Source organism: Pseudochaenichthys georgianus, chromosome 3, assembly GCF_902827115.2.
Source record: "Pseudochaenichthys georgianus chromosome 3, fPseGeo1.2, whole genome shotgun sequence".
Taxonomy (NCBI): Eukaryota; Metazoa; Chordata; class Actinopteri; order Perciformes; family Channichthyidae; genus Pseudochaenichthys; species Pseudochaenichthys georgianus.
This window is the reverse complement of record NC_047505.1, coordinates 495552-509659: the sequence shown is the minus strand read 5'-3', so window position 1 is coordinate 509659 and position 14108 is coordinate 495552. Positions and strand designations below refer to the sequence as shown.

The window sequence follows — 14108 nt, the reverse complement described above, 5'->3', positions numbered from 1 at the left end:
AAGATCAGCACCTCCCTGTGGTGTCAACAAAAACAACATCAGGTGTATTTGGGATGTGAGCAAAGACATCATTTGTAAAACCAAACCATGCTGGTAGCACTCTAGCGTGCTTGTACATTGCTGCGCTAGATGGTAAGATGTTTCGTACCGCATCAGACACAATGTCCACACTACGCTCATGACGGCTATGTCCAGGCGTCTGCATGCATTACATCCATGTGTTATGTGTGCAGTGGATTCTAGGTGTTGTTGTGAATCCTGATGGTTTAAACAGGATGGAGTGTGGATGTGAGGGTCCCAGGTGGATGTGAGGGTCCCAGGTGGATGTGAGGGTCCCAGGTGGATGTGAGGGTCCCAGGTGGATGTGAGGGTCCCAGGTGGATGTGAGGGTCCCAGGTGGATGTGAGGGTCCCAGGTGGATGTGAGGGTCCCAGGTGGATGTGAGGGTCCCAGGTGGATGTGAGGGTCCCAGGTGGACAGACTGTACTCAGTGGGTGACACCTGCAGTCTTGCTTTGATGGTAAATGTCAGAACATCCTCACCGACAGCTGCGTTCTTAAACACTGGATGTGAGACTGAGTGGTCAGCAAACCCCAAACAGGCTTCCCTGCAGTCTGAGTCCACACCAGTGCTGCCTGACCTCAGACGGCTTCATGCTGAGCAGAACCCTCCCTGCAGAGTCTCTTCCTGAGGTGTTGTGATGTCGGCCTTCACAACCACACTGGGGTCAGTGATCAGTTCATCAGAGACGGGACTTCAGTCTGTGTGTTGAGTCGTGTCCATTTCAGCTGGACTCCAGTCCGATTCCAGAGGTCATTGAGATCTGGCCAGTCAGACCAGACCCCGAAGCCCTTGGCCTGAGAGTCCAGTTTCCCAGAGTCTTTCCTCCTGAAGCCGAGGAAGTTGTTCTGGTCTGCGCTGGCCAGGGGGATCTTCCTTCTTTGTAGATCCAGCAGGAGAGAGGCCGTGGCCATTTCTCTTACGGTGACATCATCATTGTTAAGCATGTGGATCAGGTGGGCTAGTCTGGTGGCTATGTAGGTCCACTCGACATTTGGGACTCCCAGCCCCCCCTCTCCACATGGGAGAAAGATGATGCCCCGTGTGGAGTGTGTGTTGAGGCCCACCCACTTTCTGACCAGCTGGACAGTTTTGTTTGTCATTTCTCTCAGTGCCTTGAGAGGGATGTGTCCATTGGCAAAGAGATGTTGAATTTTAGCCAAAGCCACCTCTCTCACAGCCTGGAACTTCATGAGGACGGGGAGGGGGGACAAGTCAATCAGGTGGAGACGATGGAGAAACTCTGTAGTGAGCTCCTCGACCTGCAATGTTAAACCTGTGGCCAAGGTATGGGTAGGTCTCATTACGGGAATACACCTTAATGGGTTGGCCCATTACAAGAAAGGAGGGGGGCTTGTCGTTCTTGGTCTTATACCAGCGGTCGCCTCCACTGCGGCGCTCATGGAGTACGGCACACTTAGCTTGCTTCACCTCCAGCCCTGACCATTGGAGGAACTCATCAGTGCGCACCAGCATGTCAATGATGACATCCTCTTGTCGTGATGACACCTGCACGTCGTCAGCCTATCCCTGAACAGGATTTGGGGATTTGACATGCAGCGGAGCGCACTGGTAAATCCACTTCATCCACTGGTTGAGTGCTAGGATGAAGTTCACGGCACTCCAGGGACAGCCAGTTATTATTCCCACCTTCAGTGCAATGGGCTCTGTGAGCTGCTGCCCACAGACAGCCTGGAGCAGGGGTGCCCACACTTTTTGGGCCGGTGGGCTACTTTTGAAATGACCAGCTCACCGAGGTCTACCAACCAAAAATAAAATCCCAAATTGCAAGGAGCTGAATAACACGTGTTATGTATACATGGGATAACTACAACAACGCTATTTGGGTTCTTGAACAGAAACAAATACATGAATACATAAAACTAAACTGGCATGTTAACCTCTCTCTATTTCTCTCTCTCTCTGTTAAGAAACACATAACAAGCAGGCTAAGAAACCACTCCATGTCCTGAAATCTGAAACATAAAACACAAATATAAGTACAAGGAATACAATAAACGAGTAGAACAGTCAACTTAGACATCAGACTCAAATGGGTCCTATGAACAGTCTCTCAAAGTTGTAATGAAATATACATAGGTCCAATATAGGCATCTCTCTCTCTCTCACTCACTCACTCACTCACTCACTCACTCACTCACTCACTCACTCACTCACTCACTCACTCACTCACTCACTCACTCACACTCTCTCTCTCTCTCTCCTCTCTCTCTCTCTCTCTCTCTCTCTCTCTCTCTCTCTCTCTCATCTCTCTCTCTCTCTCTCTCTCTCTCTCTCTCTCTCTCTCTCTCTCTCTCTCTCTCTGACTGTCCCTTCATTTCCCTGTTAAGAAACACATAAAAACAAGCAGGGTAAGAAACCTCTCTCTCCATGATCCTGATATAATGCTGCAAAACACAATTCAATATATTTAGGTGGGTCCCTACCATATTCTGATGACTTGCACTGAATGGAGTCCGTCAATGTTGCATAATCAGGACAGTAACTGCTGATGGCTAGTCTCAGGCAGGCCTCCAAATGTTCATCAGTTCATTGGGAACGGTATTTCGACTTCACTATCTTCATTTGGGAGAAGGCTGACTCGCATAAATAAGTCGAGCCGAAGAGTGAGGTCAGTGAGGTGGCACATGTTCTGATGTTTGGATACTTTTAACCCTGAATAAGTTCCAAAACTGTCCGGCATGGGCACGCGCCTTCAACTGGATGTCGGCCTGCAGCGACAACATCTCATCCTCCAGCGCAGACGGGTTCAGATGAAACACTGCTCCGATGTTTTGGGCCAGCGAATCAATATCATGGTCTTCACTAAACGGATAGCACATGAATGTGGCGATTGGCTCGAGCAAAGCGAAGTCTCGGAAGCGTTTCTCGAAGTCAGATGTAATGTTATTGACTTGCTCTGTGTAGCGCGCACTGTCAAGGAGCGCGCTGTCCTTCCCTTGCTTCTCCAGCTCAGAGGCGATGTTTTGGAAGTTGGTCAAATCTTTGCGCTGCAGCTTTGAACACAGCAGATGCAGTCTTCGTTTGAAGGCATTAACTGAGCTGATCATGTCAACCACAGTTCTGTCTTTCCCTTGTAGCTCCAAGTTCAGCTTATTTAACAGGTGTGTAATGTCTGTTAAAAACGCCAAATCTAACAGCCACTCCTCGTCATCGAGACGTGCGTACTCCGCGAGCTTGGTGCCATGGAAAAATGCCTTTATCTCCGGTAGAAGCACTCGAAATCTCTCGAGAAAATTGCCCCTACTCAGCCATCTTACGTCGGTGTGTAGTAAGAGGTCAGTGTGAACACAGTCGGCATCCTCCAGATATGCACGAAACAGCCGTCTTTGAAGAGGTCTTGCCCGAATAGAACAGGCCACTTTAAGTGACACATCCATTACCTCTTTCATGTTCAGCATTTTAGCACCAGTGCGTGCTGGTGTATAATGCAGTGATCATTCAGAAAGTCAGGGAATGTGTCATCCTCCCTGCATTTTGCGATGAAGCCATTACACCGGCCCACCATCGCAGGCGCACCATCCGTTGTGATGGAACTCAACTTAGACATGGGGAGTTTCGTTTTGTCAACAAAGTTTTTAAACGTTCTAAAAATGTCCTCGCCCCGAGTGTGTTCCTTCATTGGCAGAATCGTCAGCAGTTCCTCTTTCGCCGTCATGTCTGTGAACACCATCCGGATAAAAACGCACAATTGTGCTGTATCGCTCACGTCAGTGGACTCGTCTAGTTGGAGTGAGAAACACTCGCAGTCTTCTATGTCCTTCCTGAGTTGCTGGGTCAAATCCTCAGCCATGACTTCACAGCGACGTGTGACTGTGCTCCGTGATAATTGGACGGCCTTGATAGCGTTTATTATTTCTGTTTTGTTTGTGTAATCCCGAAACAAGGCGTCTGCTGCTTCTACGAAGGCTTCTTTCACCATCTCTCCATCTTGAAAGGATTTTTTGTGTTTAATTATAGCGTGACTCACTCGTAGAGATGCTTCAGTGGCTGCCTTTGCAGTGGATGTCGGCTTTACGAAAAGTGACTGCTGTCCAGCTAATTGTGACTTAAGTTCCCTTTCAGACCTTTCTCTTTCTCAACTCGCTACTCGGAGGGAAGTCACTGTCATATGCCTTGTGAACACTCCGATAATGCCTCTCCACGTTACATTTCTTTGGCAGAGCGACGCTTGCTTTACATATAAGGCAAATCACGTTTGAATGTGACATCACAAAAAAAAATTCTTCCTCCCATTCTGGGTGGAAGTGGTATGTTTTTAGCTTTTTGCTCGGTCCCGCACTCATTTTGTTATTTATCTCTTGTTTACATTAATTTGAGTTTTCCCGGCACTTGACTGATGTTATATCGCTTTGCATTCTGGGTTAACAGACTGGAAAGCGATAGGTTGCTTTTTCTGTCAATCAAGTAAACTCCTGAATTTAGTGGCAGGGAGGCCAAGGGAGGTCTATTTTAACGGAGCTTGATTTTTTTTTATGAATGACTCGCGGTCTACCAGCATTGCCCCCGCGGGTGACCGGTCGCCCGCGGTCGACGTACTGGGCACCTCTGGCCTGGAGGAATGGACCTTGGTACACATTGGATACAATATTCACAAAAGGCTGAGGCAGGTGTATTTCCTCTAATGCTTGGAGCATCACCTCATGGGAGAGTGAACCAAACGCGTCTCTAAAGTCCAAAAACACTGTGTAGAATTTAGATGATCCATGTTTGAAATCATCTATTCCGGTTTTTAAGCAAAACACATGTTCGTTCATTCCCTGTCTGTTGATATATGCTTTCTGATGGGGGGAGAGAATCCCTGTGTCCGCCTGCCAGGGTAAGATGCGGGTGAGTAGGCACTTCATAAAGACTTTGTATATTGTGGGCAATAGTGAAATGTCACGCCAAGTGGAAGGATCATCTGGGACATTTTCCTCTTTTGGTATCCTGTGAATGAGGGCCCCTTTCCACGAAGCAGGCACCTTCTCATTGATCAGGCAGGCATTGAAGATGTGTGTGAGTGTCTGTGTTGACGTGGACCTGGTAGCTCTCAGCGTCTCATAGATGACCCCATCAGATCCACTAGCCTTGTTATTAGGAAGAGAAGCCAGAACTGCATCCACCTCCTCTGTTGTAAAATCCTGGGTATCTGGGAAATAGCCTGGCTCTATTCTGTCAATGAAATTGTACCAAGGGGGCGTGGCCAGGGGAGTAGCCCTCGGCACAGTTTGACATTTGGCTTTATAGTAGTCATACACATTGGCTGTATCACTAACAGTGGGCGGGGTTTCCGGAAAACAGCTGTTATTTAAAATGATATCGATTGCCTTTGACTTGCGGTGTTGCCAGAGATATGCCAGCTTGTTCCTGGAAACTTTCCTTTGCTGCCGTTGTGTCTCTGTCCCGGCGGCCCGCAGCGCTGGTTGTATTCTCTCACGGATGAAGCGAAGCTGCATTTCTATCCAAGGTGTCAGCGAGTCAGCTGTAAGGTCCACCGGGAAGTTGGCAGAAAGAGGGAATTTCTTCAGGATTCTGGCGACATATTTCAGAAGCTGAAGTTAGATCTTACCTGGAGGAGTTTTGTGTCCAGTGTCCCCCTGTACGCTCTTTCATCTCTCTGGAAAGTAGTCCACTCACAATCTGACAATAAGCGCACATATTGCTCGAAGTCTACACGAACATCTCCGGCCGGTGTTGGGCTTGGGTCGCAGACGTTCAGGCGTTGTTTGTAGACCCGCCCGCTGTTCAGGGCTTGTTTAAAGGCCAATCTCAGCGTGGAAACGAGACACATTGTGTACCAAAAGCGTCCAGTGCATCCTATATCCCCACTGCAATAACGATGCAGTTACAACGGGTGTCTGTGAGCTTAGATGTTAAAAAAGGTGACACACACACACACACACACACACACACACACACACACACACACACACACACACACACACACACACACACACACACACACATGCTGCTGTTCTGCTGCTTTGAGGTTTCTGGGGCTGAGAGGAACTGAGAACCCCCTGCACTTATCTAAATGTTAAGGCTGTATGTGTAATTAATGAAACACTTTAGTATTAAACGCATCTGCTGTATGTGGCACAGGTCTGGTGTGTTGGGAGGACACCAAGATCAAATCCCAAAGGCATGAAGTACCTGCTGCCTGCAGTCTGCCTCTTTCAGGAGTTGTAGACTGACACATTAAAGTATGTTCTGATGTGATGCTCTTTTAATTTGTATGGGCTTTTCAAAACTTCAAATAAATAGATGGATTGTTATTGTTAGGTTAGGTAAAGGGAAACATTAAGGTTTGGTTAAAATAACCTAACATAAAGGTTTGATTGACTATCCTATCCATAGCATTTAGTCAAAGTTACAATGTGACCAGTTATAAGCATCACATAATTGTAATCTGACTAGTAGACAATAAATCATTGAATATATCTCTAAAGTCAGCCTATAGAGACTTCTTGATGTATTATTTGCATTTTTATTTTTTCTTTAAATCCATCTTCTTGTAGATCTCTGGGGCTCAACTATTCATTTCCCCCTTCATGACAACTTTACAAGGGTCACCAATTGGATGTTGTCAGTTTGTCGTCATTGTTTCCTGGCATGGTCAGTCCATCTGCATGTGTCCCTGTGTTAATCCTTAGTACCAGGAGGATGGTCCTCCTATTGCCCCTGTTGTCATTTTGATTTGCCCTAGTTCCGTTTGTGGAGCTTTTCCTCTTTAACCTTAATCTGCTTCATTGTATACTTTTGTTATAACTATCTGCCGTCCGTTTCTGTGTTTGGACCACCTGCCTGCATAAATGTGAAAGAGCAAAACTGACGAAGAGAAGAACTGAGAAGATTACATCTTTTCTCATATGTGTTCACCAAGAGAACATAAACAAGTTCAGAGAGGCTGCTCTTAGGAGGTTACTTCGGAAGGTGGCTTGAGAGGCTTTTTAAACACTCCTGATTCACAACTTGCCTTTCAGTCAGCTGGCAAACATGCTATTTTCTAAATTGATCTGCTCCCAGCCAGGCCCGGCGACAGAACACATCTACAGAGTGGGCATGTGATTTTCATTGGAGGGCCTACAAAACGGTCATGTGGTGCGGCACAATATAGATAACATCAAACAGCAAGGCCGACAGCATTGCGAAAGAGCGCACACCTATGCAAATATGCACAAATAAAGAGCAACATAGAAACTACTTTTGCAACATTGTGTCAGAGGTGGGACCAAGTCATTGTTTTGCAAGTCCGAGTCAAGTCTCAAGTCTTTGCGCTCGAGTCCGAGTCAAGTCGCAAGTCTTTGCGCTCGAGTCCGAGTCAAGTCGCAAGTCTTTGCGCTCGAGTCCGAGTCAAGTCTCAAGTCAGGTTAGGCAAGTTCAAGCCAAGTCCCAAGTCCTAAACTTTGAAAACCGAGTCTTAAACAAGTCATTATGTGCTTTTCAACATAACAGTTGCATAAACATAAAATGAAGTAACAGTTTCATACAGCCACACAATTTGTGTGCTTTTTTATTATGAAAAATGATGTGAAGTGTGTGTTTGTTATTGTCAGACAGTGTGAGTGAGTGAAAAACACAAGTTATAGATGCATCAATCTCAGGGTCCAAGAGACCACATTTGAATTAAGCGACAGGCTGAGAAACAGTTGCATAAACATAACACAAAGTAACAGTTCCATTCACCCACACTTTTTCTGTTATCTCGGGGCCCCATAATGCATTGCATTTGCAAAAGACCAAATTGGTCAATAGTCGGTCACTCATGTGTGCACGATGGGGTCGCAGGATGATGCCACCATGGCTAAGAACTCGCTCCACCGGAGCACTGGAGGCAGGCAGGCCAAAACTCTGATGGCCACTTTGAACAGCGAAGGAAGAACCTTCATGTTCATTGCCCAGAACAAGGGGACATTCTGTCCGTCAGCGATGTGGAGATAGTGACTTAGCTGCAGTGCTGCAGTGGTCCCAACATCCATCTTCTTCCTCCGCAAACAGCCCTTCACCTTGTCCAAGGCTCTCTGGCTCATCAACACAAGGCGTAGGTTGCTCTGTCTCCACAGCCTCTCGCAGGATCAGTTCTGGAAAAACATGTCAAATCAAAACAAAAAAAAGACACAAAAGAGCCCTTATTATATTTTGTATTGGTGATGCAGAACACATATTATTATTGTTGCAATCAATTAAAAGGAAATTATGAGTAAATAGTAATAATAAACTCAATGAAGTTTACCTTTCACATGTTGTAGAACCTCAGCTTTGACCTCAAGACTGACCAGCACATGGTGGTCTCTCCACATCAGAGAAAAGGCTGGATCCAAAGCAGCTGCTGTTCCATCCTGTGTTAATGTGGCCATTTTCACATTGATGGAAATCCCCCCAAACCTTTTCTTCAGGGACACCTGGAGACTTCTAACCAGGGTGCTGAGGAAACGGACTTGTGGCTTCAGCTTCTCGAGGTGGTGATTTAGGGACAGGACAGATGGAACAACAGAACTGATTGTCACTATCTTTTCCCCTTGTGTCAAATCTGTTGCTTCTCCAAATGGATTCATGATGTCCACCAACTCCTTCAAAACATTCCACTCCCGTGCTGTGAACAACAACTCCTTGTGCCCAGCCTTTTCTCGTACATGGCAAAGCTTCGGATGTTCACAACGGAGTACTGCCTTCACTTGCCTGAGTGTGGAGTTCCATCTTGTGGCGACAGCAGCAGGGATGCCTCTTTGTTCCCCAAATTCAGCATCAAACACATCTTTAAAAGTTGTGCTTGTACAGTATGCAGCAGTGAGCTGAGCTTCGACAACTTTGCAAGAGAAGAGGTTGTTCCTTTTGTTTCCTTCAATCCGTCTCCCACCATCAGCTGCAAGCACTGTTTGTTTGCCATGGCAGCATCTACTGTTTCCTGATCTTCAAGAGAAAGGTCATGCCATAGCTCTGGGTCATCAAGATCACCCTCTTCATCAACATCTTCATCTTCTTGCTCCGTTGGGAAGCACACAGTGAACGCTTTACGCATGTTGGCAGCATTGTCACTAATAATGTAGTCTCTTATTTGTAATGCTGTACTCATCACATACAGCCTCAAATTGCTCACCGATTCTTTCATCTGTGTGTGAGCCTTTGAAGCGGTCGCAGGCCAGGAGATTGTATTTCAGCTCTATCCTCTCTTCATCCTTCTCTAAATAGTTTGCAGTAACACCAAGGAATCCCCTCATCTTTCTGTCAGACAAAATGTCCACAGTGACTGAGACATGATTTATATTGCTCATCCGGGTTTTTAATTTTAAACGTCTTTCCACAGCAAGGTTCTCTACTTTCATAGTCAGTGTCCTGCGACAAACTGGCCTGTACTTTCTGTCAACTACTGTCAGAAAGTGGCGAAAACTCTTATTTTCAATAATTGAGAGGGGCAAGCTGCAATCGACAACTAAGTCGGACAGTATTGCATTGGTGATAGCTTTCTGCTGTGGATGATTCACGCTGTACTGTCCATCTTGGTTGCCAAAAAACTGTGAGACTGAAGGCTGTTGTGAATCATTTGTAATGCTTTTGTTCCTCTGGTATTCTTCATATCTGTTAAAAGGTAAACATGTGAAGAAAACAACAATTAGTAAATGCATTGTTGTTCTTTCTCGAATTGCAGATCAAACTGCTCTTTATTAGTCACATTAATAATTGAATTATCAATGGTCTATCTGCTGGTAAAGTAACGTGTTTTTATTTTTATTTTAAGAGGGATCAGTAAGGTTAGGCTACTGTGACTGTCAGCAGTAATTTATTAATAAGATCCCTGATGTTAAGTTAATGCAACGTTAATCTTAAGAATGTTTATTTCCACTGTGTACAGTATGTTATAAGGGACCCCACAATCTATTTTTATTTGTATTTAATGTTGTACCTAATAATTTTCTAATGTCATTCACATCTCCATATTGTGTGCTTCGAATCAGTATTAATATTGTTGTTGCTAGTTTTCGCCACAATGTGGCGCCTATGAGTAGACAAGAGAAGAAGAACTTTGCTTCTTCGGTGGATTAAAATAAGTAAGGAGTTTATGGTAGTAAATTGTATGACGCAGCAAAGAATAAGTGTATGTTCAAAGTGTACTCGTTGTGGGGTTAAAGTGCTCACAGTGAAGAAAGAGAACCACATTTCTGAGTTCAACACTACTGCTAATATAGAGGGAACTAGATACCGTTCTGGTCGTTTTTTGTAAATATAAAGGCTATACCTATAGACACAATGATGACTACCTGCTAGACCGTTCCCAGTGCACAGAATCAAATCACAACAACTGGATCGCATACGCGGGATATTCATTACTCGTCTCTGGAGAACGGCAACAGAACGTTATCCTAGCGGCTTGGCCCCTGTAATGCTAACATATTACATTGTGTATTCAATGCAACCGTATATTTTGAACCATAGACTGTTTATATAACCCGCATCTATTTAGCTGGATAGACAACAGATATTTAGCTTTTAAGCTAACGTTTGCATGAGATGAACAAACAGCTACTGTAATAGTAGACTTGACTTACCGTTCTTTATGCAGTTTCAGATGGCGAACAAAGTTCGAGGTTGTTGCGTCTCCATCTGTGATGTGTGTGGCACAGGTTAAGCATTGTGCCGTTCGCTTTTTGTTTAAAACTGCGTAGTTTTTGTAGCCGAATGCGACTACCTTAGGTATCATTTTTTCGATAGTGCTGGGTCACGCAGCATCACGCAGCGTCACGGCCATGACTCTCTCCTGCAACCTGATTGGTTAATAGCTATATCATGGGGGAAGTTGCGGAGATTCAACGTTTTGGTTTGTTGTTTCGGTAAATATATTGCGAGGAACTTTTTTTGAATAAATTAAAGTATCAAGTCACCTCAAGTCAGAAGGCTCAAGTCCAAGTCAAGTCCCGAGTCATTGGTGTTCAAGTCCAAGTGTTTTGTGATGTTGTCAAGTCGAGTCTCAAGTCATCAAATTGATGACTCGATTCTGACTCATGTGACTCGAGTCCACACCTCTGCATTGTGTGCACGGCGGCGGCACTAACACTGGTAACACAGCACTCATGAGCAAGGCACACATTGGCATAAAACATGACAGCAACAGCTGGGCCTTAAACTTGGGCAACCGCTGACCTTCACACAAAAAGTAAGGACATTTGTGTTTGGTACCTTATTTCTTTGTTGTAACAATGCTTCTTGGCAATACATCTTATACCGTTGGAAAGGCTGTTTTTTTACCTTTCCAATGGTACCACATTTATGAGGAACATGCATTTGTGGGATGAGCAGAAGAGCTGAGTATGTGGGTTGCGCCAATGAAAAATGTGACAAAGCCACTCTCCGTTTTCGTCCGGCTGCCAGCAGCCTCAACGTGTGGAGGAACGTTTTGTTCAGTGATGAGACCAGATTCTGCCTACGGCACTTGGATCGTAGGGTCACAGCGCGGAGAAGACGTGGAGAACGATTTGCTATGAAGGGCCGTGTAGGCCAAAATTCAAACTCACCTCACACACACACACACACTACTGAAATCCTCTCACATTCACTACTGAACACCTCACACACACACACACACACACACACACACACACACACACACACACACACACACACACACACACACACACACACACACACACACACACACACACACACACACACACACACACACACACACACTACTGAACACCTCACACACACACTACTGAAAATTAACCTCACACACACACTCCTGAAAAACATTTTACTGAAAGGTTCTCAGTAGGGAATGTGCATGTGCTTCACCTATGTGTGTGTGAGGGGATTCTTGCTGTAACGGAAGTCATTCTAATGTAACGGAAGTCAGTGGTCTCTTTGCTAGCCCCGTTAGCTTCATTAGCTCCAGGCTGCTACTCCGAAGTGGTTGTTGTGTTGATGCCTGGTGGAGTATTCTTCATTGAAATATCGCACTTATCGTATGGCTCTGCGGTTCAAACAGACCGTCCATCAATGCAGTTTATTCGGTAAGTACAATTCAAGCACTTTATTTCTTACTTGTCTTTTTATTCAGCTAACAAGCGAGACAAAGCTACATCTGTGCTAACGATGCTATCCGTAGCATACAAGTTAAAACACAATGGAGAAGTGTAACACATTGAGAAGGATTATACTGTAAAACATAAGGCTTCTCGGTGAGGTTGGTAAAATAAGGTCATGCTTGTACATTAGTTAGTTTGCTAGTTAGGTAACTGTATGCATTGTTATTGTTAATTTAAAATAGCTATGCTCGACGATGCAGACAGCTGGCGTCACATTAGTGTCGAAGAGCAGAGTACTGTGTGAGATTAACCTCACTATAAGATCTGTGTATCTGAAACATATGAATCTCACATTTCCAGTTGGTTCCAGAAATAACGTTGACGTAGATAGTGCAATATGGTTTGAAACTAGCTGGAAATAAGGTCTGTGGTTGAGACACATTTAAGAGACGGGTCACGTTTTGTTCAGCCGGATAATATCCACATGTCTACCCTACTTTTATCATTTTCAAATCATAAATCTAGTTGCCAGAAGCAAAATGCTAAGGTTATGCTTAAAGGAACTGCAGCTGCTTCAACGTCACGCCGATTTAAGATCCATATTCAAACATACAGATTATAAATGGTACAAGTTGAAGCGTTTGTTTGAACAGTTTGCAGGAACTTGCTTTCAAGCAGAAGTTGAAAATGTACATAAATAGCTGACGTTAATAATGCTAACTAGCGAGCTAGCTGTGTAGATCTGCTGCACTATTTACTACAGCCCGGCTGTCCGCAGCCGACTTTATAACAGTATTAAGTGAAAACCATTCAAAATATTTTATAGAATAAATCCGTTATCCAAATCCCATAAAAACACAAGACAACCAGCAATTAGACAATACCCTGTGTCGTATTTTTGTCGGATGAATGCAAGCTGATATTGTCACTTTTTAAAAAACCTAAATAAGGGTTGTTCCCTCTTGTTTTCTCTTTGTTAGGATAATACTACAGAAAATGGGCTCCGCGGAAGGTGACACCCTTGCAAACCAAAAAAGAGAAATACAAGTATTTGTATTCCCCCCGGTCTGCACGTTTTACGTTGCTTAAGGTAAGTGAACATGAAACTATTCAGCATAACTTTCAATAATAATCTACGGTATTTATTGAGTTTTGGGATATTACTTGCATACAAATCTATAAATGACTTAAGGTTTCTAAAACATACAATATGTGGTAAATACAGTAATAGTTTTGTCTATTTAAAAAAGAATGAGCCATTCCTTACAGTTAACTTCATATTTCTTATTGTCTAAAGCATTTATGACACACATTTCCCCTCATATTCACAGTGTGGATCAATTGAGACAGCGTGCAGAGACTTTGGGAGAAACCTCAGCGTGACGGATGTCCTGTCTGTGGGTTTGGCTGGAGAAGGTGGAGAGGTCTTTCTCTGGGAGGAGGACGTGGCCTGATGGAGGAGGACCAGACCTGATGGAGGAGGACGTGGCCTGATGGAGGAGGACCAGGTCTGATGAAGAAACCACCTAACTGCATCTGTGAGCCCATACTGGGCTCAGCTGCCACAAACAAATGATGGTCCTGTTTGACTTTGTGTTCACAATAAAAGTGTAGTTTCTTAGTGAATGTCCTGTATTGGTCTTTAATCTGAAATCAGCTTTTCATTTTCTTCTTGTCCCTCTGAGAAAACGGTGAGGCAGTTGTGTCCTTCAGGTATGTCCTTTCCTAACAGAAATGACAAGAAACATATGACATTATTGCAGAGCAAGTGTGTTATTTATGAAACGTTTGTTTATTTAGCGGCTGTAGAAATAATGTATTTTTTAAATGTTAATGTGTTTTTTTAATTCATCACTTTGTACTACAAAGATAATCAGATTATGAAGGAACAGTCTGCAGTTAATCAACATTAAAATATCTTATTAAATAATATTCAACTGCTCGGTTGTCTCACTGCAAGAACCACTTTTTTACCACGGTGGTAATGGTAGCAATTCTCACAATGTAAAATAATAATTGCCTTAA

The 14108-nt window shown here is 44.2% G+C and overlaps 1 long non-coding RNA gene across 1 annotated transcript; it reads left to right on the top strand.

Annotated features, from left to right (window-relative positions):
• Positions 1–13068: 13068 nt before the first annotated feature.
• LOC139432951 (uncharacterized) lies at positions 13069–13709 on the top strand. The gene is made up of 2 exons (XR_011642517.1): positions 13069–13173; positions 13415–13709. It is a non-coding gene; the product is annotated as an uncharacterized lncRNA (long non-coding RNA).
• The last annotated feature ends 399 nt before the right edge of the window (positions 13710–14108 follow it).